This window comes from Cupressus sempervirens, chromosome 5, assembly GCF_028749045.1.
Source record: "Cupressus sempervirens isolate cs-2001-9-10 chromosome 5, ASM2874904v1, whole genome shotgun sequence".
Lineage (NCBI taxonomy): Eukaryota > Viridiplantae > Streptophyta > Pinopsida > Cupressales > Cupressaceae > Cupressus > Cupressus sempervirens.
The window spans coordinates 10,307,557-10,333,188 of NC_143122.1; positions in this window are offsets into that span (position 1 = coordinate 10,307,557).

Here is a 25,632-nt window from a genome sequence, read left to right on the forward strand (position 1 = left end):
AGATTTCAAGGTTAGCAAAGGAAATTTAGTGTCTACCGAGCTTACTCGATCATTAAAGGAAAATATGGCAGAGAACAGTTCTTACCGAGATCTCACGATCAACAAAGGAAATTTAGTTCTTACCGATTTCACTCGGCAACCAAAGGATTTCATAGAATTTTTAGTATTAACCGAGTTGAGATGGTTAACTCAGGAAATTGTTTCTGGAGTAGAGTTTACCGAGCAAGGTCGGCCAATGAAGGATTTCATTATTTTGGAAAATAAAGTTTATTTGTTTAATGTAATATTTGTAGCTGACTGATGTATGGTTTATTGGTAAATGTAACTTTTAATTGAGCCAACTTGACAATTTGTAATGTATAAATAAAAGGTCAAGTTGTGGATTCTAATTGGAAGTAACAAGTATGCAATGAGTATGCAAGAAAATTTTGAAAAATGATCAGATATCCTTGAGGAGAAGTAGAGTTGTATTCAATCGATGAGGATCTATTGAAGCAAAGTAGAGATCTGTATTAGAAAATTTTAGTTGTGTATCATTTAGGTCACTTATTGTTACTTTCTTACCATTGTAACAATATTTTCTAGATCTCTTAACAGAGTTGGTTTAATAGCCATTTTGTAAATCCTCTAACAAGGTGGACAGTTCTACTGAATTGTTCTAAAGACCTCTAACAAGGCCACTCCTAATAGGCCAATTAAACCCTCCAACTAAGTCACACCTAACAGTGTGTTTTGTAACCTTTAACAGGGTTGGCTCCTAACAAGGCTCACTTCAGAAGAGTGAAAATAGGTAGCTAGTTACTTAGTGGTTTTTTCCATATTGTGTTTCCACATTAAATCTAGTGTTTCTTGTGTTCATGTTATTTACTTTTGGATGCATGTTAATAATTTGTGAATTCTTAAACATTATTAATAAGTTAATCTACTAAGTTACAACATTTTTGTGAATGTTTACCGAGTGACAATAGCAAGTAACTTGTTTGACATCTAAGGGATCTGTGGATTTGTTTTTGTGGTAACTCATTCACCCCCCTCCTCTTAGTTACTCCATCTATAATTTGACTTAGGGATTAACACTCTCCTCTCACCCACCTGCACTTGGTAAAAAAAATTACACAGAATTTTAGTATCAAATAGGGTAATGGATATAGTTTACCTTAGTATGACCATGACAATTGAAACAATGTGCTTTTTTGGAGGAATTAGCATAATTTCCATGTGGAAGGTTGGTGATGAAGTCATAAGAATTTTCATCTTTTATTGCATTCACAACATCCATGGTGGTGTCCTCTTTACCAAACATGAACTTTTCGTAGATACAGGTAGAAAAAGGAACAAGCTCTTGACTCATGATCCCAATTTAGGTTATTAACCATTGAGCTAAAGGTTTTGGATATTGTCCCCATCAAGAAGAATTATCTCTTTGATTTGGTGAGGATAATTCTTTTACAAAGATAATATTAATTTGTGCATTCCCATAGGATCATGGGACATTTGGGAGTAATCTGTTAAGAGAAAAATAAAAGTTCTTACAAGAGTGAAGTATTATGTTAAATTGATTGTAAATGTGGGGGAATTATGAAGAAAACTTTGAGATGACAAGCTACAAAGTAGGAACTAAAAAAGTTCTTTTTCTTTGATAGGTGTCTGACCAAAACTAACTTCATTGATGAAATGTATCTAAAGATGTGGTGAGGCACCATGATTGTTTGCGTAGGTCACTAGCCCTTGAATCTTGCACTATTCTACATTGGCAAGAGCCAAAAGCCCTAGAAACCCCTATGCTACCACTGCCTCATTCCATCACAACCAATCACTCACAACATTGAAAAAGTTGCTCTAAGGACCTAACAAAATTCTCTACAATGTATCAAATCCTGTATTGATTTATCATAACATTTTATCTATTATAATTTTTTATCAAATATTTCTACTGTTTCTTTGTCAATTAGGTCATATTTTTCTCTACCTAAGTCAATACTTTTTTTGCAAATCATCAAATTATCAAAAGTTTTATTGTAATTTCCATTTAATGTAAATTTAATATTGTATGCTTTTAATATTTCTTCTATTTTCATTGATATGCATAAAATTTGCCTCAACTGACTCACTATAAAATTACTTGTGATGATATTTTAGTGGTCACTTGAGGACATATTTGTTGTCATATCAAATATATGTTTCTTCTCTTAAGAATTTTGGAGGTTTCTAAAGAAACAATCTACTATTGCACTAATTTGGATGCCATTATTAGGTTTAAGATTCATATATACTTCTTAATACTTAACTAGAGTGTATTAATGCATGCATCTGATTTATAATTCCATATTTTGGATACCATATGAGTTCCCCTTCAATATATTCCATATTTAAATGGAGATACCATATGAGTGGGCATATTTCTCATGGCCACTAGTTGCATGCTACAAAAATTAATCTCAAATCTAAAATTACAAATGAGACCAAATTTCATTTTAAATTTACCCTTTGGTTACATATTAGTTTCATGTAGTGAATTATTTATTTTTCTTGTTAAAATTCGTTTGATTTAGTTTAGATCATAATGAAACTATGGCTCTCTTTTTTTTTAGTATAATAAAAATGAACTTTTTCTTGGCTCAAATGTATTTCCATTTGATATAAAAAATAATATTTTTGGAGATTACTCTTTGTTTATTTTTTCAAATGCCATCTTGTTTGTTCTTAGATTATTTTTGTTATAGGCATTTAAAAAAAAATGATATAAGGAAAAGAGAAGTAACATAGTGCCTCTCAAGATGATCAGAAATGTGGGGGTGCAAAGGTGATACCAATTCCACTTTTTTTCTTTCAAATTTTAATAGTATATTTATTTGGAAATATAAACTGGTGAGTCATTATTTTGATGGTGGGGATGGATTTATGTGGTTCTGGATGTAAGGAAAAAAATTATCAGTGCAATTGGGGAAATAGAGCTTGTTTTTCATTGCATAGAGTTGGTTAGCATGGTGTCTTAGAATAGGGAGGCAAAATGAAGTTATTTCAATATTTTAAACTATTACTTGTCACCTGAATCTTTGATTTTATGGTCCATTAGTTGTGACTTAAGTTATATTTGAGAAAAGTTCTCAATTTTTATAAAATCTACTTGTATTCTATTATATAACTTACATGATTAATAAAAATAAGATGTAATGACACAATTCAATGTATTTGGGTAAAAGTTCAAACATGTGACACCCTATTTCAAAGGAAAATGCTAACAAAAAAAAAAGTGTTAAACTTCAATGATGTAAAAGTGACATTTCAGTTTTGAATTTTGAGATTGTACAAACTGATGAAATATGTATAAATGGATGAAGTTTCTATTTGTTATTATTAAATAAATAAATAAAAGTACTATTTTAAAGATTTGTAATGGCCTTTTTTTACTATCTAAAAAATACAAGAAATAAGGGGTTATAGTTCCCACAACAAAAGTAAATGAAAAAAATGCTTTTGCATCTAATTTTAAAGTACTTTTTAAATGACATATGTACCTAGAACTATAAAAGAAAAAGATTTGAAAATATTGTATATTTTGCCTGTTATAGATATTCCAAGTTCAAATTTTTAAATTTTAACTATTTTTAGTTCCCACCATCTTTTCCTTAGAAAATCCATGTTAATCAATAAAAAAGCTACATATTGTCGAAGAGGACTCTCTCCTCTAGAACAATTGATGGCTTTAAGTTTTTTTAGGTATCATCTACTATTTTTTATTTTTGAATGTGCATCATCTTCAACATTGAAATACCTACTTGTAATAATTTGTAATTATTGCAAATGATATGCAGTCACCATTCAAAAATAAATAAATGTGCATAATCTTCACTTTGAGCTCTATCTAGCGATATTGTTTTTTTCTTTAAACCCTAATTTCAATGTTGAAACTAGCTTGTGAAGTGTAAAGTTTTTCAAAATTGCAAAAACCCTGGGAGAAACTACTACATAGGAAGACTCTTAGGTCGATTTGGCCAAACCCAATCTAGTCAAATTAAGTTTTGTTGGATTAGTCTAGGTTAGACAATCATCAACCACACACACTCACATGCGTGACCTTTAGCTTACAAATTTGAATTTACACTATTTTCTAAACAATTAAAAATTAGTTGATTAGTTTGATTTATAAAGTTTTTTAAAAAAATTGTATCTCTTGTAAAATATGCATTTCTATTATTTAGAAAATTAAGTTTCTTAATTTTATTAATTCAAATAATTATATGATATAAATTATTCTGAGTTAGATTTTTAAATTATTTTTTATATTTATATCAATTAATTAAATTTATTATTTGATTTGATTTAAATCATTTTTGTGCAATGTGGAATAAAGAAAAAAGAGCAAAAAAAGGCAAGAGCCTACACCACAATGGTAAATTGTGAGCCTCTTATCGATGAAGTCTTGGGTTCGAATCTACTCACACTTAATAAATAATAATAATTAATCACAACACATGATAATTAATCTTGGCTTTGGCCTCGTACAAATCAAAAAAAAAAAAAAAAAAAAAGAGCAAAAAGATATGGTCGAGTAAGAGATAACCAGAAGAAAGGATGGACAAAATATAATGTAGAGCCATCAATTGAAGAGTCATTAATTGAATTTGAAGAAGTTTGTGTTAAAGTTCTACAAAGTGGTAGGAAATATAGAAATTTTTCTTTAGGTTTGGAAAATTTGATGGAGATGGATGAAGAATCCCTTTTTAGATAAATTGAATCATTCAAACACATGATGCCTGAAAGTACAATTAAGCTACATCTAAAAAATATGTGGGAGCAATATTTTGAAAATAAATCTTTGATTAATAAAGCACAATTATTTGCTAGGTTATTTAGGAAGAGAGAAATGAGTCATGTTTTGGAGTTATTGGGTGTGAACAATAAGAAAAGCTCTAAAGATAAGGTAAAAGAAATAATAGTTTAGAAATTGACAAATGCATTAAATGCAATTGATAATAGAAATTGAGTAGTTGATTTAAGTGATACATAAAGAGCATTGATTACTATGATTAGAAAAAAAGGGTTTATCATAGAAAGAAAGTTCAAGCAATTATTGAATTGTTCAATATATCTAGAAGAACTATTTAAAGATATATCAAAAGGAGAGACTTTCTAGATGAGCACATTGAAAATCACTAGGTTAATATTTGTAGGATTCCTCAAAAAGATAGAATTTTTTAATATGTTAGAAGAAAGATTGTTGAGTATTGGACCAACCACTCACGTGTTTCTTCTAATAGAAGAGACACTATACAGATAAAAGATCAAGTGAAAATTGTACATCCAAAACACTTTATAAACACAACACAGAGTGAATTGTTTGAAGCTTTCAATAAAGAATTTTCAAATGTAAAAATTTATGAGATAATGTTTGAAAGGTTGCACCCCCATTTTGTACAAACAAGTGAGGTATGTGGAACTTCTTGTCAAAATCGTGTTGAGTTTCATTTTTATTTGCAATCTTATAGAAAATCTAAGGAAACATTTAAGCTAGATATGATAATTCCTAAAAGTACAACACAATTTGTGAAGTCTATGTTATGTTAAATTTCTTAAGAGTCAAATGAATTCAATGTAAAATGCATAAATAATGCATGCACAAATTATGGAGATTTGCCAAAAAAATCATATGAAATGGAAAATATTATTTTTTCAACACCAATTGTATGGAATAGATTTGAGTATGAGATATACAAAATAAAGAATCGAGATGAATCTTTAAAAATAGCATTAAAAGAGAGGAATTTCCCATATGGTGAGTTTATGAACAAATTTAGGACTATTATTTATCCACACATCTATCATTTTCATGGTGCAAGATGACAAGCTAAATAGTTTTGAGATTCAAAATTTTTTTTCCCACCAGGATGTTTTTGATTAATTGTAGATTGTTTTGAAAACAATACATTTTTGAATCAAAATGAAATTCAAGTTAAAGTGATCAAGTTGCAATATTTGTACAAGTTACCTATAGACATGCACAATTTGATATTGATGGGGTTGAAACATTATCATCAAGGATGTCAATTTTTATATCAACAATGATATGGTTCAACATAGGAGCTATGTAGCTTATTATTTTGCAATATTCTTTGATGATCTTACAAATCATGGGATAAGTGCTTCATACCAATGGATTTGGTCTAATGGTTGTGCAAGTATGTGTATTTGAAAGTAAAACTTTTTAAAAAAATGTATGTATTTAAATGAAAAATTATGTACATAAATCTGTAGGGAAATTGAAGTCTATAAAAGTATTGAATTGGCTAGCAAACAAAACACCAAATGAAACATTAAGTTTATTTGGAACTTCTTTGAAAGTGGTCATGGAAAAGGAGAGAATTCTAGAGTAGGAGCATGTGTAAAGTGTGCACTTTGCCAACAAGAACTTTCAAGCATAATATTAATATTTACTAATCAAATTTGATGTATAGGAGAATCTTATATAATATTTTTAATTTTTTGAAAATTCATATAATTTTCTTTCTTGTATAGGTGAAAATATAGAGAAAGAAAATCAAGTTGTTGAATGGTGCAAAACTCAATTTTCTCCTCGAGACACAACATATGATAAACACTTTTTTAGGGAAGTGAAAGGTAAGCTTTATATTTTTCTTTGAACTAATTTTGTTTGAGTTTTTCATTAAATTTGTAATATTATTGACATAGAAATTTACAATTTAATGTGTTATAGATATTGATTAATCCAATCCTTACATTTGTCAACCAATTGTTGGAATTAGAAGATTGCTTCAACTAATAAGTACAAGACAACTCAAACCTCTAGTAACTGAAGTAAGAAAAATCATGTTTTTGTGATGCCTGCATTCAAAACAATACAATAAGTCAATGCAAGAATATTGCAAATGAGTATGTCTCAGAATGGAAGTGGAAAGAGATAATCAAAAGTTCTCCTTATGAAGAAGATGAAAATGACATAGATATTCATAATCATAATCATATGGATTCAGCTAATTATGAATATGTTTCTCATTTAGTTATATTCTAGATTTGTTTTTACAAACAAGTTTTATTTTGATATTTAATTTTCTTGATACTATTAATTTATGTCTTCCATTGCTTTTGTACATCTTTAGGTGGCATATTTATTGTGCATATGAATCCTATTAATGTAGAAGGTGAAGATTACAAGGAACTAAGATGCACACACAGAAAATTCAAGTTGACTAAATGAACTACAAATGATGATAAGAAAGATCTTGAAGATGGAAGCCTATAAGTTGGGAAAGACAAATGAGAACAAAAATCTTGATTTGCAAATTTCCCTTAAACAAGTCAAGTTTGATAAGGAAAGAACTAAGGAATTGATGTAGGAACATCCTAGGTTGTCTTGTTATCCCACTCATTTTTTTCATTTTGCAATTCCTACATGTGCCTAGTAGTTCCTTCATGTGCCTAGAAATTCCTTCATGTGGCTAGCAATCCTTCATGTGCCTAGTAGTTCCTTCATGTGCCTAGTAGTCCTTCATGTGCCTAGCAGTTCCTTCATGTATCTAGCAGTCCTTCATGTGCCTAACAATTCCTACACGTGCCTAGTAGTTCCTTCATGTGCCTAGCAATCCTTCATGTGCCTAGTAGTTCCTTCATGTGCCTAGCAATCCATTTTTCTTCATGTGCCTAGAAATCCAATTTTCTTCATGTGCCTAGCAATCTAGTTTTCTTCATGTGCCTAGCGATCCAATTTTCTTCATGTGTCAAGTTACTGTAGTAATTCCTTCATGTGTCGAGTTACCCATTATATGCCGAGTGATTCTTATTGTGTTGAGTTACTCAATGTATGTCAAGTTTTTCTTCATGTGCCAAGTTACTCAGTGTATGCCAATTGTTTCTTCATGTGCCGAGTTATCCAGTGTATGTCGACTATTAGTATTTGGACGTGATTTTGCGAGCTAACTTGTGGGATTGATTTTGTTCACAACATTTATGTTAAGATATTTTCTTGGGATGAGTCCAGACAATAGATGGGTTGGCCTTCCTCTTATGTAATGATTCTAGATTGATCTATAAGCCATTTTGGCAAGAATAAATAGAACAATTAGGATTAGAGTTAGGAATGTTTTAGCAAAGAAGATTTTAGAGTAGAACCGAAGGTGTGAATTTGCTATTGGATCTTTGTATATGAATGTATTGTAATTGGTTGTAACCTAGAAGGCCTTATAGCTGGGCATGTATGAAGATATTTTGATGAATCAATAAAATTATTCTATCTTCTTCCTCCTTTGGTTGTGGTTCCTTGTGTTTTCTTCCACTGTGTTAACCCTTTTCCTACATCAGTTGGTATAAAAGTTTAAGGTTTATCCTTATGGATATTGGATTGTGTAGAACCCTAATTTGGATTTTTTTGTAGGGTGGTAGATCTATGGATTTGACCTATAACTTGCAGAGGGTTAGAATCTTGCAGGAACCTAATTTGTAAAGATGGTTCATGGTAGAAGAAATACTGATGATTCTATATTGGATCAATTCAGACAAATTCCAGCCAGATTACATGCTGTGGAAATATCCTAGAGGAGAGGAGCACATCTTGATGATGTAAGTGATGATGAAGAAGTAGCACCAAACCATAATCTAGAACCTGAAGAAGATCAAGATGAGGAAAGATTGTTGTGAGTATTGTCTAGGGAAATTTCAAAGCCTATTGTAGAAGTTGTTCCTTATGATGGAAAATTGGACACCAATGTTGTGTTGGATTAGATCTCTAATATGGATAAGTTCCTTAACTATGAAAACACTCCTGATAATAGAAAGGTGAAGATTGGAGTCACCAGGTTGAAAGGTCATGCATCACTATGGTGGGAGCACTTGAAAGCTGATAGAAAAAGGAGAGGAAAGAAGAAGATCAGAACTTGGCCAAAGATGGTGAACAAGATAAAGAAAAAATTCCATCCTGTTGATTACCAAGTTAGCTTGTTGAGAAAGATCCAAAATTTGAAACAAAAGGACATGATTGTGAAAGAATATACTTAGGAATTCTATAAGTTAGACATTAGATTTGGACATGTGGATGATGATGTTGAGAAAATTACAAGGTACACTAATGGATTGTGATCTAGAATGCAAGATGAAATAAGTTTTGTGAATATGGAAAGTGTAGAAGAAGCATATCAATATGCCTTGAAAGCTGAGTAGATCTTGACAAAGAAGCATGAACAAAGAGGTAGACGTGGCAGATTCCAAAGAGGTAGAGGTAGATCTTATGGTGAAGGTGGCAGATCTGAGAGTTCTGTGTAGGATAAAGGAAAATCTGAATGGAAGAATGATGAAAAAGGCAAGACCAAATGGAAAAGAGTTAATTCTTATCGAGGAGGCACTAGTTCTTACTAAGGAAGAGGTAATTCTTATTCTAGAGATGGATTTAATGGTAATTGTTTTAGATGTGGTAAAGAAGGGCATAGATCTTTTGAATCTAGAGCCTCTGAAAGTAGGCAAGATAATAGAAATGTTGTGATTCAAGAAGATGATGAGGGTTCACCAAGTGGACCCAAGGCTAGAGAAAATCTGATGGTGAGAAGAACATTATGTAATAAAGGAAGTGATGAGGAACCTATTTTAAGGAGAAGTCTTTTCAAGAAAAGATGTAAGATGGCTAGACGATGTTGCAAAGTGATCATTGACACTAGAAGTTCTACATATTTGGCATCAGAGGAGTTGGTTACAAAGTTGTAGTTGCAGAGGTTGAAACATCCCAAACCCTATCATGTTTCATGGATCAAAGATAAGCATAAGATATTGGTAAGTGAGCAATGCCTTGTGAAGTTCAAAATTGGACATTATTTTGATGAAGTTTTGTGTGATATTATGCCCATGGATTGTTGTCATTTTTTTTTGGGTAGACCTTGGCAATATGATAGATATGTTGTGCATCATGGAAGATTGAATCAATAGACTCTTTGGGTAAATGGGAAGAAAAAAACATTACTGCCTTTGATTGAAAGTCTAGATGAGGTTAACTGTACTACTGTAAAAATTTGCATGGTTGATGGGAAACAATTTGAAAAGGAATCAAGTTTGTTTTGCCATAGTTCCTAGAGGACTGAGTGTTGGTAGTAATGGCTGAGTAGTAAAAGCTAGTAATGACCGAGTGCCAAAAGAAATTGTAGAGTTGCTGAATGAGTATAAAGACATTATTGCTGATGATATCCTGGATGGTTTACCTCCTATAAGAAGTATAAGTCATTGTATGGATTTGATTCCTGGACCTAGTTTGTGAAACAAAGCACCATATAGATTGACACCTATAGAGAATGAAGAACTTAATGGACAAGTGCATGAGTTTTTGTAGAAAGGTTTCATCAGAGAAAGATTGGGTCTATATGTTGCACCTACTGTATTAGCACCCAAAAAGAATGGAGAATGGAGAATGTGTACTAATTCCAGAGCCATTAACAAGATAACAATGAAATATAGGTTTCCTATGCCAAGGATGGATGACATAATGGATTGTTTGAGTGGAGCAAAGTATTTCACCAAGATTGATTTGAAGAGTGGCTATCATCAAATCAAAATCAGAGAATGTGATGAATGGAAGACTACTTTCAAGATAAAAGATGGTTTGTATGAATGGTTGGTTATGCCTTTTGGTTTGACTAATGCACCTAGTACTTTCATGAGGTTGATGAATGAAGTTTTGAAAATATTTTTGCATAAGTTTGTGATTGTTTATTTGGATGATATTCTAATATTCAGTAAGACTAAGGAAGAACATCTTGAGCATATTAGACAAGTATTGCAGAGGTTGAAAGGGGAAAAGTTGTTGATTAATCTGAAAAAGTGTTCTTTTATGCAAGAGGAGATTGTGTATCTAGGATTTGTGATTTTAGCTGATAGTTTGAAGATGGATCCTAAGAAGGTTAAAGCAATTTTGGAGTGTCCTACACCTAAGAATGTGGGTGAGGTAAGATCATTTCATGGTTTGGCTAGTTTTTATAGAAAGTTTATAAAGAATTTCAGTGCTATTTGTAATGCTATGACTGAAACAATGAGGGGAGATTTGACAAATATGAGCCAACATAAGTTGATTTCTTGAATTATGTGAATCATGTTGATGATAAAATTAATGATATGGTGGTACACAATTCAAGATTAACCATTTTTAGATTACTTTAATGAGGATTGAAAGAGAAGTTTCTACAAGGAACATAATAGAAAGAAGGGAGGATTTGATGAATCTAGCCTAACCCTAAAATGGATGATTGTGATTAAGTAATAAAAGATCAAAATTATCTATTTAAGAAGATATAAAGAAAATAACAATAGTTTCTAAGGTTAAGTATTTTGAGTATAGAGATTTTTCTTCATATCGTGGTAGAAGGAATGAACCTGTAGTTGGCATACAAAGCATGAAGTGTTAAGGAGGTGAAAGGTTGAAGGGTAAAAAAATAATTAGAGAGAAAGGGGAATGAATTCCAAGTAGAATGGAGAGCAAAATAAAAGATTTGAAATTCACAAATGAGTTGTTTTTTATTAGATCAAGTCCTACTATTACACTCTAACAATTGTGTTAGTGTAGATAAATCCTTTGGATTAAGGTTGACCTAACAGTCATGAGTAAATCCTTTAACTGGGTGGCATTATAATGGAATTCTATAAAGTCCACTAACAAGGCTCACTTTCAATAGGTTGATTAAAATCCTTTAATCAAGGTCACATTTAATAGTGTACAATGTAACCTTTAATAGGGCTGGCTCCTCACAGTGTTAACTTCAGAAGAGTGAAAATTGGTAGCATTTCACCAATGATTTTCCCAAATTTAGTTTCCATGTTGAATCCTTATGTCAAATTGTGTGATTGAATTTGTGATATTTCATGTTTACATTTCTGCAACGTTGATTTAACCTATGACAATAATATACAAAGGTTTGAAGATATTGGATGATCTAATCAATGAATGCACATATATGGTTAGTGTGTACTGAAATTTTTTATTTGTAGATTTGGACCTTGGATAACTAATTCATACCCCCCCTCAATTATTCTAAATTATTCCAATAATTGGTATAAGATCCTAGTTGGTGCTTGTGAGGAAACAATTTGAAGGTACTGAAGCTAAACAAGGAAAAATTTCCTACATGGAAAAGTTTGATGAAGCTACATCCAGGTGGACTTGTAGATTTGCATTATCAATTATGACCATTGAATTTGTAGAAGTAATTAGACCCCTTATTTCTCAACAACTGAAAAAAGAAAGAAATAACATAATCAGTCAATGTTTGAGATTGCATCTTCCCTAATATATTTAGTGTTTGATGACATCAAAGCATGTACTACTGCTAAAAAAATGTGGGATTCTCTAAATAAAATCTACAAAGGAGATAAGAATGTGCTAAGAGCCAAGGCAAAAAGTCTAAGAGGAAAATTTGATGATATGAGAATGCAAGAAGATGAAACTATAGTTTAGTATTATGGAAGAGTCAAAGTTGTTGTAAATGCAATTAGAGGATCAAATGGAAAGATTAAAGAGGAAACTATAATAATAAAAGTGTTAAGAACCCTACTACCTATCTATGCTATTAGAGTCTCTACCATACAAGAAATAATATGTACTCCTAGTAATGATCTAACCCTTGAAGGACTAGTTGGTAGACTAACTGCTTTTGAACTTTCAAATTTTGATAATTTCAAATCTAAGAATGTTGACTTTTCTTTCAAAGCTAAATTGACACTTAAATAACCTAAAGATAAGAGAAAGAAAAAGGTTAAGCATTTTTCTAGTTATAATGAAATAAATGACAAATATCTAGATGAACTTGAAGCACTATTAGCAAGGATATTTTATAGAGGCAAAAGAAAATACAAAGGTAAGTTACCCATCATATGTTTTAATTGCAATAAAGTTGGCCATATTGCGGCAAGATGTCCTGAGAAGACTAACAATAGAAATGGATACAAATACATAAGTAGAAGAGATGAGAGTAACAAATACTATAAAGAAAAGGGAAAGAATGCTTGCTACATTGTTGAAGAATAATCTAATGATGAATCACATGATCATGATGAAGAAGTTATATATGTTGCTATGAAATATGATTGTGATGAAGTTGAGGCAATTGCATTAGTATCTTATGTGATCAAAAGTGACTCATGGATAATTGATAGTGGATTTTACCATCACATGATTGGTGCCAAAAGTAAGTTCAAGGCCTTTGATAATTATAATGGAAATAGTGTTAGATTTGGTATTGGTGCACCTTGTCTAATGAAGGGTAAAGTATCAATAAGATTGACAAACAAGATCATGTGTGACAATGCATAGTATGTGGAAGGACTTAAATTTAATCTATTGAGTCTGTCACAATTAAATTTTTCAGGATGAAAAGTTGAATTTCAACACAAGAAAGCTAAGAACTATGATGTTGAGGGAGAACTTATTAGAAGTGGAGATTAGACAAGTTGTAATCTATGACTGAAGCAACCTAGTTTCTTGTACAATTATATGATGTGTGGTTGTGGAACAAAAGTTTATGTCATGAAAATCTTAAGAACTTGGTTAGTATTAGTAAGATCAAAAGAGTCAGAGGTTTTCCAAAACTAAAGAACCCTGATAATGTGATTTTCCAACAATGTTAGTTAGGCAAAATTACAAAGTCTAGTTTTAAGAGTAAGACTCATACTTGAAATAAAAATTTGGAATTAGTTCATATTGATCTATGTGGACCAATTGATGTGAAAATTTACAAAGATGATAGGTATTTCATTCTATTTGTTGATGATTTTTCCAAAATGGTGGTGGTGCAGGGGCACCTAGGTGGGCTAAGGAAGACCTAGGGATCCCTTTGAGATTTTAGCTTGTATTTGTGCTAGCCACACCACTAGGTGAATAAAGGGACTCATGTATTCCTAAAAATGTAAGTGTTAGGTTTGACAAGCCCAAATAGGTCAAAGTTGCTTCTAGTTGCATACTAGGGAAAACTAGGTGTTTTGGGACCTAGAAGGGTAGAATGATAAAATAGAGGTTTTGAGGACATATTTAGGTTTTTTTAAGTAATATTATTACATTATGAAAAATTTTATGACCTTTGGAGCAAGTTTGAGGGTCTAACTGTTGAAGATGCAAAAGTTGCTCAATTATTGTCAATGACAACATTGACAACTTTTCTTGCATTTTGTGAAACTTTTTGAAGAAGAGGAGATAAATATTTGAAATATTTAGTAATGATTGTGGTAATCCTATATGATTCCATTATAAACCAATTCAATTTGTTGGAGAAGTTAGTTTTTGGATTTTATGGAATGAGCAACAAGTTCTTAGTAGTAATTTTATGTTTTTGAGTGTTCTTGGCTTGTATATTGATTAAATTTGGTTTTTTATAGATTGGAAGTGTTCAAGTAGGTTTTTGTGAGATTTTTTATGGGATTATTTTTTTATTTTCATATAATTTTGGTGGTTGATTAAATTGTTTTGATTTCCACTAACTTGTTGTTCTGAACCAAGTTGTTTGCAAGAATGGGGTCATAAGGCCAATTCCCACTGTAGGTTCTATACAGACTTTTAATTTTTTTAACATGACTCCATGTAAATATTGTAAATTTTGGATGGGGCCTTGGAATGCTAATTATTTTTTTTGATGTGATGCCCTAGGTAAGTCCTAGTAACTTGGTTAGGGATCATAGTGTAGAGTAAGTGAATTTGGAGAGGTTGAACATTTGTGATACTTCAACCAAAGCTTTGGATATGTTAGAAGATGTTTTGGAGTAACCCCAATCCTAGTGGAAAGCATTGAGATAATCCCTAATCTAGTTAAAACCTTCTTTTCATCTAATTGTCTACCAAAGCCTTAAAACCCTTATTTTAAAGCTATAATTGTGCTTGTACTATACAGACATATTGAGAAGCCTAGATCCTCAGAATCCTTAATGTCTCTAAAAAGGGCATTTGGATTGGTTTTTTTTTAACCCCTTGTTAAGGTTATTTTTCAAGATATTGGGGTTTTACATTAGTTGCAGGGCCAATTGCTTGTAGCCTTGTTACAAGCATTCAAAGGCATTCTTGCTTGGTAGGTGGAACTTGATTAGGGTTTCAAGCCTAATTGTGATTAAGGAAATCAAAGGAATTCTAAATACCTTCCTAGATGACCATTCATCTATTGGGGAAGTAAAATAAACATTTGGGGTTACTTGTGTTGTTGGCAAGTTAGCAAGCATGTTTGTTCTACCTAATTGATGTACACCAATTGAATATTTTAGGATCTCTTGAATAGAGTCCTAAGGAGTGCAAGGTTATAGAAGCGATAATTGGTCAAGTGTATGACATAAGGGAACCCTAGGAGAGATTGGGATTAGAAGAAAGATTGGTTATTACATCAGAATGGTATCAAAGCAAGTTGAGGACTTGGGAAGTTATGTATGTCTACAACTACTGGAGAGTCAGTAGGTGAGTCTAGTATGGTGACTAATGCAAAATTGGACAAAGAAGTTGATGAGAAAAAGGGGATGAATAGACTCCTTAAAGTAGCCTTGGAAGAGGTGAAGATAAATATGGATGAAGTTGTTGGTGCAACTAAAAGTATGAAAGAAGAAGAAAATGAGAAGGTTAAGAAGGTAACAAAAATAGGAAGTTGTCCCTAAACCTAAAATTGTCTTAAATGAAGAGCCTTTCTTGAAAGATATTAAATACATACGAGGGAAATTTTTGGAAGGTATGCCACTCTTTAGTAGAAAGATGGATAAGGATGCAGTGATGGATTGGTTGGGTGGCATGGAGAACTATTTTAAGTGTGAAGGGGCATTAGAGGCACTAAAAGGATAAAATGGGTAAGTTAAGACTTAGAGGGTTATCTTTGACATGGTGGAAGTATGTACAAGATGATAGGATCAACATGGGCAATAATCCTATAGCCAACTAGAATTCCATGGTTATTAAGTTGAAGGAGAACTTCCTACCATAAGACTTTGAAATCCAACTTCACAATAGGAGACAAGGATTAATGCATAAGGACTTGGATGTGATCTCTTATACAAAGGAGTTTCAGAGGCTATGCCTTAGATCCAAGAAGTAATAAGAGGAACCAATCAAGGTTGCTTGGTATTTGGGTGGTTTGAAGTGGAACATGCAAGAGGAGCTTAGTTTGTGGAGACCTACCACTATTCAAAGGTGTCATCATCTAGTTCTAAAGGTGAAGGAAAATAACAAGAACAAAGGAGACTCCAACTTCAAGGACAAAGGAAAAGGAAAAAATTAGAGAGGACAAAGAGGAGGATGTCAAGGTAGAGGCAATGAGAAAAAAAACCAAGGTGAGACTAAACTCATTGAGAAAGCCAATAAGGGAATTGATAGAGGAGGTTATGGTAGAGGAAGGGATAACCAAGGAGACCCAAATAGAGGTAGAGAATTGGGTAGGAATAGCTCTTATTTTGCCAATATGAAGTGTTATAACTATGGATAACTAGGCCATCCAACACATAGATGCCCTGATAATCCCTCTTCTTCTAACCATGACAAGAGGAAAACTATAGAAAGGACATCCTACCCATGGATTCTTGCCATCTTCTATAAGGAAGACCTTCAAAATTTGATAGAGAAGTAGTATATGATGGAAGGGAAAATTCCATCTCATTTAAGAAGGATAGTAGGACCTTTAAGATACATTATTTATTGGAGCAAAGATGCATCACAATCCAAAGTGTCAAGTGTCCTATTTGTAAGTGGTAAGGAAATTTTCAAGGACTTCAAAGATGAAGAGAGCCAGGGTTATGCAGTAGTATTAAAGTCCAAATGATAGAAGAATACATTCAAAGAGCCATTACCAAAAGAGGTACACACATTGCTTGAGAAATACAAGGATATAGTAAGTGATGGATTTCATGCTACCATACCTCCTAAAAGGGTCATAATCCATCAGATAGATGTTTTTCTTGGTGCATCTCTATCTAACAAAGCAACATACAAGCTTAGTCTACATCAAAATCTAGAAGTCTCAAGATAGGCACAAGAATTAATGGACCAAGGTCTAATTAAAAATAGAATAATACCATGTGCAGTCCCTATTGTGCTAGCATCCAAGAAAAGGGGGAAATTGAGATTGTGTATAGACTTAAGAGCCATAAATAAGATCACAATCAGGTATAGGTTTCTCATACCTAGGATTAAGGATCTGATGGATTTCCTTGGAGGAGCAATGTACTTCACCAAATTGGGCTTGAAGAGTGTATACCACCAAATTAAGATTAAGGAGGGAGATGAAAAGAAGACAAAATTGAAGACCATAGATGGGCTATATAAATGGCTAGTGATTCCATTTGGTCTCTCTAATGATCCTAGCACATTCATGAGGTTCATGAATGAAGTTCTTAAAGACTTCATAGGAAGATTTGTGGCGGTGTATCTAGATGATATACTCATCTTCAACAAGACCAAGAAGGAAAACATCAAACATGTGGAAGCAGTATTGCAAAGGTTGCATGAAGAGAATATTTCAATCAATCTCAAGGAATGTGACTTCTTCAAGTAAGATCTAGTGTAGCTAGGATTTGTAGTGTCTAAGGGAACCCTAAAGATGGATCAAGAGAAGTTTTTGTAATCCTAAATGGGCCACCACATACTAAATCTATTCAGGTAAGGAGTCTCCATGATCTTTCTCAATTCTATAGGAAGTTTATTAGAAATTTTAGAGGCATATGTGCACCTTGGCTAGATACCATAAATAGTGGAGTTAAGTTCAAGTTTAGATTGACCTTAGAAGCTAAAAAATAATTTGAGATGCTCAAGAAGCAAGTAGCTACCCAACCTATTTTGCAACTACCTAGCTTTGAAAAACTCTTCACCCTATAGTGTGATGCAAGTGGCCTAGCAATTAGGGGAGTGTTAAGTCAAGAAGGTAGACTAGTAGCCTTCTTTAGTGAAAATCTTAATGAAGCCAAAAAGAAATATTCTTCCTATGACCTTGAAATCCATGCTTTAGTTCAATCCCTCAAGAAGTGGAGGCACTATCTATTTCCCAAGGATTTTTTTTGTATTTATTGATAATCAGGCCTTAAGCTACATCAATACTGAAGAAAAGTTGAGCAATAGGCACTTGAAGTGGATGGATTACTTACAATAATTCACTTTCATAGTCAAGCACAAGAAGGGGTAGATGAAAAAGGTAGAAGATGCCTTAAGTAGAAGGTTATTAACTATACAAGAATTTTAGCTACATAGAATTTGCTGCAGTGGCAGAGAAGATAAACGCTATAGGAGGCAACATTGTTGAAAATGTAATAGGGAATTTAATGTTATGTTTTAAATGCTTTTAATTTTTGAACTTTGTAATAACGTCCTACATGTGGTGGCATACCTAGAGTAGCAGTTCGATAAGCTCTCCAGATATAGCCACCTAGGACTAGGTGTGTGGATCTTAAATTAGAATATATTTTTTTAGTTCGTAGGTGGAGTGTTTAATGATTTTTAGAATCTAATAATAGGTAGTAGGCAGTTTTTGGAATATTCCTGACTTAGAAAACGACTGTCTAATATTGGTAGAAAAAACGTTTTAGATTCTTATCATTTTTTTGGATAGAAGACGTTCTTCTTTTCTAAAATAAGAAGAAAACGTTTCACATCCTTTAAGAGGAAAAAGAAAGTTAGTTTTAAGGGAGAGCCAGTCGGCTATGTAAGAGGAATCGAATTTGGAGAGATATGAAATGTTTTTTTCATTTTGTCTTTGTGCAATTTTTCGATGGTCTGAGTTTTGAACGGATTTTTCTTATCTTCTCACTGGAAACAAGTTGATAGGTTGTAGAAGATTAAAAAGTTTTAGTTTTGGGTCAAATTTGGTATGTTTGCAAAAAATTAGTCTCAGTGCATGGGTAATATCTCCCAAATGCACTGTTGGATTTTCATGAGCTTTGGATATGTTATTATAAACCTAATTACGCCCATCTTCACCAGAGCGATTGAAGAGTTTTGATCTGGTTCAAAAGTTATACATGTTTGTTCACAGGTCTATCTAGAGACAACAAGAAGCAATGTTTTGCAAAAAAATGTACTCTGATGCATGGTCAATATCTCGGGTTTGAACCATTGAATTTCTCTCAAATTTTTATATGTTATTTGAAACCTAGTTATGCCAAATCTCAATGGTTAGATTGAGTAAATATTTTTTGGTTTGAAAGTTATTCATGTCTGAGTGCAGGTCTATCCGGAGGCAGCAAGAAGATATTTTGGGGGATTTTATTTTCAAAGTTTTGTTTTGAATCTAATTTTAGTGTGTGATCTTGGAGGTTGTAGATGCCCCTTGAAGCAACTCAGTTGAGTGTCTGATTCCTCCTGAGTTTTCCAAAGTGTGGCTCTGCATCATTTTTGGTATCAGAGCTTGAGAGTTGTAGGTTGTGAAGTTATATGTTGAACGCCCCTGATCAAGATTCCTCAATAGGTTCAAGCAAGATGGTGACCAATGCAGAGTTAGTGAAGAAAGTCGAGGAGCAAGAAGAACTTATCTAGAAAGAGAATAGGGAGTTGAAGGGGATAGTGGCAAAACTAGCCAGTAAATTGGAATATATGCATACTGTAGTTGAGAAGAAAGAAATGAAAGAAGAAATGGAAGAAGAGGAAGATGTACCCGACAGTGAAGAAGATAGGATATCTGAGAACGAGAAGCCATTTTTTAAAGCTTTAAAGGCTTTGGGAGGAAAACCCGTGGAGTTACCTATGTTTACAAGAAAGATGGACACTGAATTAGTGTTGGAATGGATTGAAGCCTTAGAGAATCATTTTGAATGTGAGAAAGTTTCAGAATCATAGCAAGTTAAATTGGCTAAGTCCAGAATGAAGGGAGCAGCCCTTACATGGAGGAATTTCATGCAAGAAGAAAGGGTAAAAGAGGATAAAAGGAAGATTTGTTCATGGAAGAAGATGGTGTCAATGATAAGAGAGACGTATCTCCCTGAAGACTATGAGGTACAGTTGCATCAGAAGAGGCAGAATCTTAGACAAAGGGATATGGATGTATGTACTTATACAGAAGAATTTTAGAAGTTAAGTCTAAGATCAAAATTTGTAGAACCCGAGAGTATCAAGGTAGAAAGATACCTAAATGGTTTGAGGATGAACATACAAGAAGAGTTGCAGTTGCTGAGTCCAAACACCGTAGCTAAGTGCTATCAGCTGGCTTTGAAGGTGGAAGAGAAAATCAAAAGGAGACAAGAAAATAATAATAGAGGCAGAGAAAGGCAACCATTTAGAGGAAGAGGTACATTTGCAGGAAGGAGTCCAAATTTTCAGCCACAAACTGAGATCCATAATGAAGTTAATAAGTTTGATAATTTCAGAGGAAGTTTCAGAGGTAGAAGGCCAAATTTCAGAGGAAGATCACTAGGAAGGACGAATGGACCAATAAGATGCTACAACTATAATCAGGAAGGTCATATGGCACACAAATGTCCAGCAAAAGAAAGCTCTAGTACTCATGGCGAAAAGAGAATACACCTGGCACAAGAAGCATATTTACAAGAAGATTCAGACAATTATGGTTATCCAGAAAAGGGGGAAGCACTTATGATGAGAAGAACACTGTTGAAAATACCTGTCAAAGAAGAACCACCACAAAGGAAGTCCATTTTTAGAACTACCTATAAATCTAGGGGAAAAGTTTGTAAGGTACTAGTAGAATCTGGTTCTACAGATAATTTTGTGTCTCTTGAAATGGTGGAAAAGTTGAAGCTACCAAGATCACAACACCCGTATCCTTACAAAATATCTTGGTTAAATAAAGGGCAACATACTATAGTGGAAGAGAAAGCTTGGGTGGAGTTTCAGATTGGAGCCTATAAGGATAGATTATTATTTGATATTGTCAATATGGATGCATGCCATTTACTTTTCGGCAGACCCTAGCAATATGATCTCAAGGCACATCATGATGGAGTGAAGAATACATATACCATTACAAAGAATGGAAAGGTCATTGAACTGATACCTTTAGTTGAGCCAAGTCAAGAAGAATCCAAAGCCGTAGAAGCCAAAGTTATGATGATGGGTAAGAAAGAATTCTTGAAAGAAGTGATAGAAAAGAAGAAAAGAGAGGAAGAAGAAATGAGAAAACAAAAAGAACAGGTAAGCAAGATAGAAGAGGAAATAAAAAGTTTGAGAAAGAAATGTGAAGAGAGTGAAGCTAAGATGAGAGAAAATAAAATGCAGAAAGGAGTGCAGCAAGTAAATGTTGATGAGAAGAATAAAGAGGAAAGCCCTATGGGATTTGAGTGTGATAAAGTTATGGTTGGAACAATAATGTGTCCTTTGAAAATAGAGAAGAGTATAATGTTGGAAGGTACTCCTATGGAAAATATTTTGGAGGCAATTGATGAAGCCTTAAATATGCATAATGAAGAGAAATGTCAAGAGGAATGGCATGAAGATGAAGCTAAGGAATGTGTAACAACAAGTTCTAAAGAAGAATCTGATTTATGGGAAAAATTTGCAGCCATTGTGGGAGAATGGAAAAGGCATGGCGGTAGTACGGAAACTCAACTTGAAGAAGAAAGGAAAGAGTGCAATACTATTATTGTTCTTGAGAAAAGTTTTAATAAGAAAGAGATATTTGAAAGTGAGATTACTATAGAAGATCAAGATGATGATAAATTTTTAATAAAGGAAGAAGAGATAAATACGATTCTTAAGATTCAAGATGTGAAACTGGCTAATAGTCAAGAAGCAGATAAGTTTATGGTTACTATTGATGAACATAGATATCATGCACGTTACATGGTGTATAAGGAAGCTCATATTCAAAAAGAGAACTCAAATAATCTTAATGCTGATGATATGTTTTCTTCTAATAATGTTTATGCAGGGATGCAAATTTCATGTATAGTGAATCATGCTAGAGAATTTTCTGTGACATTTATAGCATTAAAGAATCAAAGCTACAATGTGGAGAAGTTGGATATTATCTTTGTTTTTCTTGTAGATATGCTCATCCTAGTTCAAAGAAATTGGAAAGTTTGAAAGAAGAATGAGACTCATTTCTACAACACATCATCTCAGAGGACTTGAGATTCATTCTACAGGGGAGTATGCTGCAGTGGCAGAGAAGAGAAACGCTATAGGAGGAAACATTGTTGAAAATGTAATAGGGAATTTAATGTTATGTTTTAAATGCTTTTATTTTTTGAAATTTTTAATAGCATCCTACATGTGGTGGCATACCTAGAGTAGCAGTTCGATAAGCTCTCCAGATATAACCACCTAGGACCAGGTGTGTGGATCTTAAATTAGAATAGTTTTTTTTTAATTCGTAGGTGGAGAGTTTAATGATTTTTAGAATCTAATAATAGGTAGTAGGAAATTTTTGGAATATTATTGACTTAGAAAATGACTGTCTAATATTGGTAGAAAAAATGTTTCAGATTCTTATCCTTTTTTTGGATAGAAGACGTTCTTCTTTTCTAAAATAAGAAGAAAATGTTTCACATCCTTTAAGAGGAAAAAGAAAGTCAATTTTAAGGGAGAGCCAGTCGGCTATGTAAGAGGAATCGAATTTGGAGAGATATGAAATGTTTTCTTCATTTTGTCTTTGTGCAAGTTTTCGATGGTCTGAGTTTTGAACAGATTTTTCTTATCTTCTCACTAGAAACAAGTTGATAGTTTGCAGAAGATTAAAAAGTTTTAGTTTTGGGTCAAATTTGGTATGTTTGCAGAAAATTAGTCTCAGTGCGTGGGTAATATCTCCCAAATGCACTGTTGGATTTTCATGAGCTTTGGATATGTTATTATAAACCTAATTATACCCACCTTCACCAGAGCAATTGAAGAGTTTTGATCTGGTTCAAAAGTTATACATGTCTGTTCACAGGTCTATCTAGAGATAGCAAGAAGCAATGTTTTGCAAAAAAATGTACTCTGATGCGTGGTCAATGTCTCGGGTTTGAACCGTTGGATTTCTCTCAAATTTTTATATGTTGTTTGAAACCTAGTTACACCAAATCTCAATAGTTAGATTGAGTAAATATTTTTTGGTTTGAAAGTTATTCATGTCTGAGTGCAGGTCTATCCGGAGGCAGCAAGAAGATATTTTAAGGGATTTTATTTTCGAAGTTATGTTTTGAATCTGATTTTAGTGTGTGATCCTGGAGGTTGTAGATGCCCCTTGAAGCAACTCAGTTGAGTGTCTGATTCCTCCTGAGTTTTCCAAGGTGTGGCTCTGCATCAAAATTGGGGTAGAAAGCTTTAAGAGTCTCTTAAGGAGGATGAAGGATTTGTAGAGGCATACAAGGTATGCTCTAATTTTGAGAACCACTTTCATAGAAAATTTTGTGAATTTACCTTACAAAAAGGATTGCTCTTTAAGGGTAATCAATTATGTGTTCCAAGGGGATCAATACGAGAAAACCTAATGCAGGAGAAACATAATGGGAGTCTAAGTGGACACTTTGGTGTGAGAAATACTCTAGATGTAGTTCAAAGATTCTACTATTGGCCTAAATTAGTTAGAGATGTAACCAAGTATTTAGAACAATGCATGGTGTGTAAGAAAGTTAAAGGTGGGATGAGTAATGAAGGCCTATATCAGCCCTTACCTGTCCTAAATAGGCCATGGGAATGTGTGAGCATGGATTTAATAGTAGGATTACATAAGATAAAATAGAGTTATGATAGTGTCTATGTAGTTGTTGATAGGTTCAAAAAGATAGGACACTTTATTCCATGCAAAAATACTAATGATGCAAGCCACATTGAACATTTATTCCTCAAAGAGGTTATGAGGATTATGGTATTCCATTAAGCATAGTTTTAGATAGGGATGTGGCATTCATGAGTCCCTTTTGTAAGACTTTTGTGGAGTAGACTTGGCACAAACTTGTCATTTGGATTAGCATACCATCCTCAAATTGATGGTGAGACTGAGGTGGTCAATAGGGTGCTAGGTACTCTCTTAAGGTGCCTAACTAAGGAGTATGAGAAAACATGGCATATGGTTATCTCCTAAGTATAGTATGCATATAATGATAGCACAAATAGGACCACAGCGAGAACTCCATTTGAAATTTTCTATGGTATGCATTTTAGGGGTTTGTGTGAGTTAAGGGATCTTTTATGCATGGAATATAGGAGTGGGCATGCTAATGATTTTTCCCAAACAATGAAGGAAATACAAGAGCAAGTAAGGAAGAACATCCAAGAAAATGCACAAAAACTAAAATCCAAAGTAGATGAAAGGACAAAGGATATCCAATTCCCAATTGGTGATTATGTCATGGTGCACTTAAACAAGGAAAGATTGGAGAAAGGTGCACCTACTAAGTTGTAGATGAAAATAATAGGACCTTGGAAGATCATAGAAAAATATGGAGTGAATGCATACAAGGTTTATTTACCATCATATTTGGTATATCTACATTTTTTAATCTGAAAGACTTGGTTCAGTTCAAAGGTTGGTTGCCTAATGATGCTCATAGTAGTCAAGGACTTAAGGGTGATTTTGAACCTACAACAATCCCTTCCACCAAGAAGTTAGAAGCTAAAAAGGTGTTAGAGTCAAGAGTTAAGAAAGAAACTAGGAACAAGGTGTACATGAATCAACTCATCAAGTGGAGATGCCAACTAGACTTAGAATCCACATGGATTGCTATAGAAGATTTCAAAAAGTTGCACGTCAACACATACCTCTTGTCCATAGGAATGACATAGCTTATCTCTGTGGGGGAGTATGGTATAGGGGTACCTAGGTGGGATAAGGAAGACCTAGGGCTCCCTTTTGTATTTTGGCTTGTATTGGTGCTAACAACACCACTAGGTGAATAAAGGGACTCATGTAGTCCTAATATTGTAAAGGTTAGATTTGACAAGCCCAAATAGGTTAAAGTTGCTCCTAGTTGCATACTTGGCCAAATTAGGTGTTTTGGGACCTAGAAGGGTAGAATGATAAAATAGAGGTTTTTAGGTCATATTTAGGTGCTTTAATTCCTATTTGTACATTATGCAAAGTTTTATGACCTTTGGAGCAAGTTTGAGGGTCTAACTCTTCAAGATGCAAAAATTGCTCAGTTGTTGTCAATGTTGTCAGTAACAACATTGACAACTTTTCATGCATTTTGTGCAAATTTTTCAAGAAGAGGAGATAAATATCTAAAATAGTTAGGATCACTCATGGTAAGACTATATGAGGCCATTCTCAACCAATTCAAGTTGTTGGAGAAGTTAGATTTTGGATTTTATGGACTGAGCAATAAGTTGTTAGTAATAATTTTATGTTTATGTTTTTGTGTGTTCTTGTCTTTTATATGGATTAGATTTGGATTGTTATAGATTGGAAGTGTTAAACTAGGTTTTTATTATATTTTGTACATACTTAGTTTTTCACTTTCATAGAGTTTTTGTGGATGATAAAATTGTTTTGGTTTCCACTAGCCTACTATTCTAAATCAAGCTATTTGCAAGAATGCAATCATAGGGCTACTTCCCACCATAGCTTCTGTATAACCTTTTGAGATTTTTAATAGATTTTTTTGAAGTGATGCCCTAGGTAAGTCCTAGTAACTTGATTAGGGATCACATAGTAGAGAAGATGGATTTGGAGAAGTTGAACATTTGATATACTTCAACCAAAGCTTTAGATATGTTAGAAGATGTTGTCAAGTAATCACAATCCTAGTGGAAAGAATTGAGAGAATCCCTAT